Source organism: Hetaerina americana, unplaced genomic scaffold (genome assembly GCF_022747635.1).
Source record: "Hetaerina americana unplaced genomic scaffold, ioHetAmer1.1.p SCAF_44, whole genome shotgun sequence".
In the NCBI taxonomy this organism is placed as follows: domain Eukaryota; kingdom Metazoa; phylum Arthropoda; class Insecta; order Odonata; family Calopterygidae; genus Hetaerina; species Hetaerina americana.
In genome coordinates this window covers 4491176-4497175 of record NW_027287030.1, presented here as the reverse complement: position 1 = coordinate 4497175, position 6000 = coordinate 4491176, and the positions used below count along the sequence as shown (strand labels likewise).

The 6000-nt window shown below is 46.0% G+C and overlaps 11 non-coding genes and 1 pseudogene across 11 annotated transcripts; all 12 read left to right on the top strand.

The window, feature by feature from the left end:
* LOC139693086 (5S ribosomal RNA) lies at nt 1–101 on the top strand (annotated as a pseudogene; the record flags this gene model as incomplete).
* A 389-nt stretch (nt 102–490) lies between these two features.
* On the top strand, nt 491–608 carry LOC139693079 (5S ribosomal RNA). Its single transcript, XR_011701941.1, has one exon. It is a non-coding gene; the product is annotated as a 5S ribosomal RNA (ribosomal RNA).
* A 389-nt stretch (nt 609–997) lies between these two features.
* LOC139692968 (5S ribosomal RNA) lies at nt 998–1116 on the top strand. Its single transcript, XR_011701834.1, has one exon. It is a non-coding gene; the product is annotated as a 5S ribosomal RNA (ribosomal RNA).
* A 389-nt stretch (nt 1117–1505) lies between these two features.
* Nucleotides 1506–1624, top strand: LOC139692999 (5S ribosomal RNA). Its single transcript, XR_011701864.1, has one exon. It is a non-coding gene; the product is annotated as a 5S ribosomal RNA (ribosomal RNA).
* A 389-nt stretch (nt 1625–2013) lies between these two features.
* LOC139693076 (5S ribosomal RNA) lies at nt 2014–2131 on the top strand. Its single transcript, XR_011701939.1, has one exon. It is a non-coding gene; the product is annotated as a 5S ribosomal RNA (ribosomal RNA).
* Nucleotides 2132–2520: 389 nt separating this feature from the next.
* On the top strand, nt 2521–2639 carry LOC139692967 (5S ribosomal RNA). The gene has a single exon (XR_011701833.1). It is a non-coding gene; the product is annotated as a 5S ribosomal RNA (ribosomal RNA).
* A 389-nt stretch (nt 2640–3028) lies between these two features.
* Nucleotides 3029–3147, top strand: LOC139692966 (5S ribosomal RNA). The gene has a single exon (XR_011701832.1). It is a non-coding gene; the product is annotated as a 5S ribosomal RNA (ribosomal RNA).
* Nucleotides 3148–3536: 389 nt separating this feature from the next.
* LOC139692998 (5S ribosomal RNA) lies at nt 3537–3655 on the top strand. Its single transcript, XR_011701863.1, has one exon. It is a non-coding gene; the product is annotated as a 5S ribosomal RNA (ribosomal RNA).
* A 389-nt stretch (nt 3656–4044) lies between these two features.
* LOC139692965 (5S ribosomal RNA) lies at nt 4045–4163 on the top strand. The gene has a single exon (XR_011701831.1). It is a non-coding gene; the product is annotated as a 5S ribosomal RNA (ribosomal RNA).
* Nucleotides 4164–4552: 389 nt separating this feature from the next.
* LOC139693075 (5S ribosomal RNA) lies at nt 4553–4670 on the top strand. The gene has a single exon (XR_011701938.1). It is a non-coding gene; the product is annotated as a 5S ribosomal RNA (ribosomal RNA).
* A 389-nt stretch (nt 4671–5059) lies between these two features.
* Nucleotides 5060–5178, top strand: LOC139692964 (5S ribosomal RNA). The gene has a single exon (XR_011701830.1). It is a non-coding gene; the product is annotated as a 5S ribosomal RNA (ribosomal RNA).
* A 389-nt stretch (nt 5179–5567) lies between these two features.
* Nucleotides 5568–5686, top strand: LOC139692962 (5S ribosomal RNA). The gene has a single exon (XR_011701828.1). It is a non-coding gene; the product is annotated as a 5S ribosomal RNA (ribosomal RNA).
* Nucleotides 5687–6000: the final 314 nt, after the last annotated feature.

Here is a 6000-nt window from a genome sequence, read left to right as displayed (position 1 = left end):
CTGAATACACCGGTTCTCGTCCGATCACCGAAGTTAAGCAGCATCGGGCCCGGATAGTACTTGGATGGGTGACCGCCTGGGAACACCGGGTGCCGTTGGCTTTCAATATTTTTTTTCCGAAACGAACGTATTTTGAGGCATTCTCTGATGTTTTAAATTTTTTTCAAACAATTTATTTTGCAATGCCAGACATTGCATGCGTGATTTTGAATTGGTATGTTCCCTTTTGACACCATTCCATTTCATCTAGATGCGACCAGCTCTCTTGGGGCAATGCATTGGTGCTGTAGTAACCCGTATCTCTTCCACATTTATCCAAAGTTCGTTTTGAGATGGCAAATTACCTCCGTCTCCCGCCATCATATAGTATGGTCGTGGACGGCCCGATGTATGCAAGCCGTGGGCAAGAAAATAGACGTCGTGTCGCGTCGTTGCAAGTGTTTGCGGGCTTGATATTGCTAAAATAGTTGACTCGAGAGTGTTGGAAAATGCCACGGCCATACCACGCTGAATACACCGGTTCTCGTCCGATCACCGAAGTTAAGCAGCATCGGGCCCGGATAGTACTTGGATGGGTGACCGCCTGGGAACACCGGGTGCCGTTGGCTTTCAATATTTTTTTTCCGAAACGAACGTATTTTGAGGCATTCTCTGATGTTTTTAATTTTTTTCAAATAATTTATTTTGCAATGCCAGACATTGCATGCGTGATTTTGAATTGGTATGTTCCCTTTTGACACCATTCCATTTCATCTAGATGCGACCAGCTCTCTTGGGGCAATGCATTGGTGCTGTAGTAACCCGTATCTCTTCCACATTTATCCAAAGTTCGTTTTGAGATGGCAAATTACCTCCGTCTCCCGCCATCATATAGTATGGTCGTGGACGGCCCGATGTATGCAAGCCGTGGGCAAGAAAATAGACGTCGTGTCGCGTCGTTGCAAGTGTTTGCGGGCTTGATATTGCTAAAATAGTTGACTCGAGAGTGGTGGAAATTGCCAACGGCCATACCACGCTGAATACACCGGTTCTCGTCCGATCACCGAAGTTAAGCAGCATCGGGCCCGGATAGTACTTGGATGGGTGACCGCCTGGGAACACCGGGTGCCGTTGGCTTTCAATATTTTTTTTCCGAAACGAACGTATTTTGAGGGATTCTCTGATGTTTTTAATTTTTTTCAAATAATTTATTTTGCAATGCCAGACATTGCATGCGTGATTTTGAATTGGTATGTTCCCTTTTGACACCATTCCATTTCATCTAGATGCGACCAGCTCTCTTGGGGCAATGCATTGGTGCTGTAGTAACCCGTATCTCTTCCACATTTATCCAAAGTTCGTTTTGAGATGGCAAATTACCTCCGTCTCCCGCCATCATATAGTATGGTCGTGGACGGCCCGATGTATGCAAGCCGTGGGCAAGAAAATAGACGTCGTGTCGCGTCGTTGCAAGTGTTTGCGGGCTTGATATTGCTAAAATAGTTGACTCGAGAGTGGTTGAAATTGCCAACGGCCATACCACGCTGAATTCACCGGTTCTCGTCCGATCACCGAAGTTAAGCAGCATCGGGCCCGGATAGTACTTGGATGGGTGACCGCCTGGGAACACCGGGTGCCGTTGGCTTTCAATATTTTTTTTCCGAAACGAACGTATTTTGAGGCATTCTCTGATGTTTTAAATTTTTTTCAAATAATTTATTTTGCAATGCCAGACATTGCATGCGTGATTTTGAATTGGTATGTTCCCTTTTGACACCATTCCATTTCATCTAGATGCGACCAGCTCTCTTGGGGCAATGCATTGGTGCTGTAGTAACCCGTATCTCTTCCACATTTATCCAAAGTTCGTTTTGAGATGGCAAATTACCTCCGTCTCCCGCCATCATATAGTATGGTCGTGGACGGCCCGATGTATGCAAGCCGTGGGCAAGAAAATAGACGTCGTGTCGCGTCGTTGCAAGTGTTTGCGGGCTTGATATTGCTAAAATAGTTGACTCGAGAGTGTTGGAAAATGCCACGGCCATACCACGCTGAATACACCGGTTCTCGTCCGATCACCGAAGTTAAGCAGCATCGGGCCCGGATAGTACTTGGATGGGTGACCGCCTGGGAACACCGGGTGCCGTTGGCTTTCAATATTTTTTTTCCGAAACGAACGTATTTTGAGGCATTCTCTGATGTTTTTAATTTTTTTCAAATAATTTATTTTGCAATGCCAGACATTGCATGCGTGATTTTGAATTGGTATGTTCCCTTTTGACACCATTCCATTTCATCTAGATGCGACCAGCTCTCTTGGGGCAATGCATTGGTGCTGTAGTAACCCGTATCTCTTCCACATTTATCCAAAGTTCGTTTTGAGATGGCAAATTACCTCCGTCTCCCGCCATCATATAGTATGGTCGTGGACGGCCCGATGTATGCAAGCCGTGGGCAAGAAAATAGACGTCGTGTCGCGTCGTTGCAAGTGTTTGCGGGCTTGATATTGCTAAAATAGTTGACTCGAGAGTGGTGGAAATTGCCAACGGCCATACCACGCTGAATACACCGGTTCTCGTCCGATCACCGAAGTTAAGCAGCATCGGGCCCGGATAGTACTTGGATGGGTGACCGCCTGGGAACACCGGGTGCCGTTGGCTTTCAATATTTTTTTTCCGAAACGAACGTATTTTGAGGCATTCTCTGATGTTTTAAATTTTTTTCAAATAATTTATTTTGCAATGCCAGACATTGCATGCGTGATTTTGAATTGGTATGTTCCCTTTTGACACCATTCCATTTCATCTAGATGCGACCAGCTCTCTTGGGGCAATGCATTGGTGCTGTAGTAACCCGTATCTCTTCCACATTTATCCAAAGTTCGTTTTGAGATGGCAAATTACCTCCGTCTCCCGCCATCATATAGTATGGTCGTGGACGGCCCGATGTATGCAAGCCGTGGGCAAGAAAATAGACGTCGTGTCGCGTCGTTGCAAGTGTTTGCGGGCTTGATATTGCTAAAATAGTTGACTCGAGAGTGGTGGAAATTGCCAACGGCCATACCACGCTGAATACACCGGTTCTCGTCCGATCACCGAAGTTAAGCAGCATCGGGCCCGGATAGTACTTGGATGGGTGACCGCCTGGGAACACCGGGTGCCGTTGGCTTTCAATATTTTTTTTCCGAAACGAACGTATTTTGAGGGATTCTCTGATGTTTTTAATTTTTTTCAAATAATTTATTTTGCAATGCCAGACATTGCATGCGTGATTTTGAATTGGTATGTTCCCTTTTGACACCATTCCATTTCATCTAGATGCGACCAGCTCTCTTGGGGCAATGCATTGGTGCTGTAGTAACCCGTATCTCTTCCACATTTATCCAAAGTTCGTTTTGAGATGGCAAATTACCTCCGTCTCCCGCCATCATATAGTATGGTCGTGGACGGCCCGATGTATGCAAGCCGTGGGCAAGAAAATAGACGTCGTGTCGCGTCGTTGCAAGTGTTTGCGGGCTTGATATTGCTAAAATAGTTGACTCGAGAGTGGTTGAAATTGCCAACGGCCATACCACGCTGAATTCACCGGTTCTCGTCCGATCACCGAAGTTAAGCAGCATCGGGCCCGGATAGTACTTGGATGGGTGACCGCCTGGGAACACCGGGTGCCGTTGGCTTTCAATATTTTTTTTCCGAAACGAACGTATTTTGAGGCATTCTCTGATGTTTTAAATTTTTTTCAAATAATTTATTTTGCAATGCCAGACATTGCATGCGTGATTTTGAATTGGTATGTTCCCTTTTGACACCATTCCATTTCATCTAGATGCGACCAGCTCTCTTGGGGCAATGCATTGGTGCTGTAGTAACCCGTATCTCTTCCACATTTATCCAAAGTTCGTTTTGAGATGGCAAATTACCTCCGTCTCCCGCCATCATATAGTATGGTCGTGGACGGCCCGATGTATGCAAGCCGTGGGCAAGAAAATAGACGTCGTGTCGCGTCGTTGCAAGTGTTTGCGGGCTTGATATTGCTAAAATAGTTGACTCGAGAGTGGTGGAAATTGCCAACGGCCATACCACGCTGAATACACCGGTTCTCGTCCGATCACCGAAGTTAAGCAGCATCGGGCCCGGATAGTACTTGGATGGGTGACCGCCTGGGAACACCGGGTGCCGTTGGCTTTCAATATTTTTTTTCCGAAACGAACGTATTTTGAGGCATTCTCTGATGTTTTAAATTTTTTTCAAACAATTTATTTTGCAATGCCAGACATTGCATGCGTGATTTTGAATTGGTATGTTCCCTTTTGACACCATTCCATTTCATCTAGATGCGACCAGCTCTCTTGGGGCAATGCATTGGTGCTGTAGTAACCCGTATCTCTTCCACATTTATCCAAAGTTCGTTTTGAGATGGCAAATTACCTCCGTCTCCCGCCATCATATAGTATGGTCGTGGACGGCCCGATGTATGCAAGCCGTGGGCAAGAAAATAGACGTCGTGTCGCGTCGTTGCAAGTGTTTGCGGGCTTGATATTGCTAAAATAGTTGACTCGAGAGTGTTGGAAAATGCCACGGCCATACCACGCTGAATACACCGGTTCTCGTCCGATCACCGAAGTTAAGCAGCATCGGGCCCGGATAGTACTTGGATGGGTGACCGCCTGGGAACACCGGGTGCCGTTGGCTTTCAATATTTTTTTTCCGAAACGAACGTATTTTGAGGCATTCTCTGATGTTTTTAATTTTTTTCAAATAATTTATTTTGCAATGCCAGACATTGCATGCGTGATTTTGAATTGGTATGTTCCCTTTTGACACCATTCCATTTCATCTAGATGCGACCAGCTCTCTTGGGGCAATGCATTGGTGCTGTAGTAACCCGTATCTCTTCCACATTTATCCAAAGTTCGTTTTGAGATGGCAAATTACCTCCGTCTCCCGCCATCATATAGTATGGTCGTGGACGGCCCGATGTATGCAAGCCGTGGGCAAGAAAATAGACGTCGTGTCGCGTCGTTGCAAGTGTTTGCGGGCTTGATATTGCTAAAATAGTTGACTCGAGAGTGGTGGAAATTGCCAACGGCCATACCACGCTGAATACACCGGTTCTCGTCCGATCACCGAAGTTAAGCAGCATCGGGCCCGGATAGTACTTGGATGGGTGACCGCCTGGGAACACCGGGTGCCGTTGGCTTTCAATATTTTTTTTCCGAAACGAACGTATTTTGAGGCATTCTCTGATGTTTTAAATTTTTTTCAAATAATTTATTTTGCAATGCCAGACATTGCATGCGTGATTTTGAATTGGTATGTTCCCTTTTGACACCATTCCATTTCATCTAGATGCGACCAGCTCTCTTGGGGCAATGCATTGGTGCTGTAGTAACCCGTATCTCTTCCACATTTATCCAAAGTTCGTTTTGAGATGGCAAATTACCTCCGTCTCCCGCCATCATATGGTATGGTCGTGGACGGCCCGATGTATGCAAGCCGTGGGCAAGAAAATAGACGTCGTGTCGCGTCGTTGCAAGTGTTTGCGGGCTTGATATTGCTAAAATAGTTGACTCGAGAGTGGTGGAAATTGCCAACGGCCATACCACGCTGAATACACCGGTTCTCGTCCGATCACCGAAGTTAAGCAGCATCGGGCCCGGATAGTACTTGGATGGGTGACCGCCTGGGAACACCGGGTGCCGTTGGCTTTCAATATTTTTTTTCCGAAACGAACGTATTTTGAGGCATTCTCTGATGTTTTTAATTTTTTTCAAATAATTTATTTTGCAATGCCAGACATTGCATGCGTGATTTTGAATTGGTATGTTCCCTTTTGACACCATTCCATTTCATCTAGATGCGACCAGCTCTCTTGGGGCAATGCATTGGTGCTGTAGTAACCCGTATCTCTTCCACATTTATCCAAAGTTCGTTTTGAGATGGCAAATTACCTCCGTCTCCCGCCATCATATAGTATGGTCGTGGACGGCCCGATGTATGCCAGCCGTGGGCAAGAAAATAG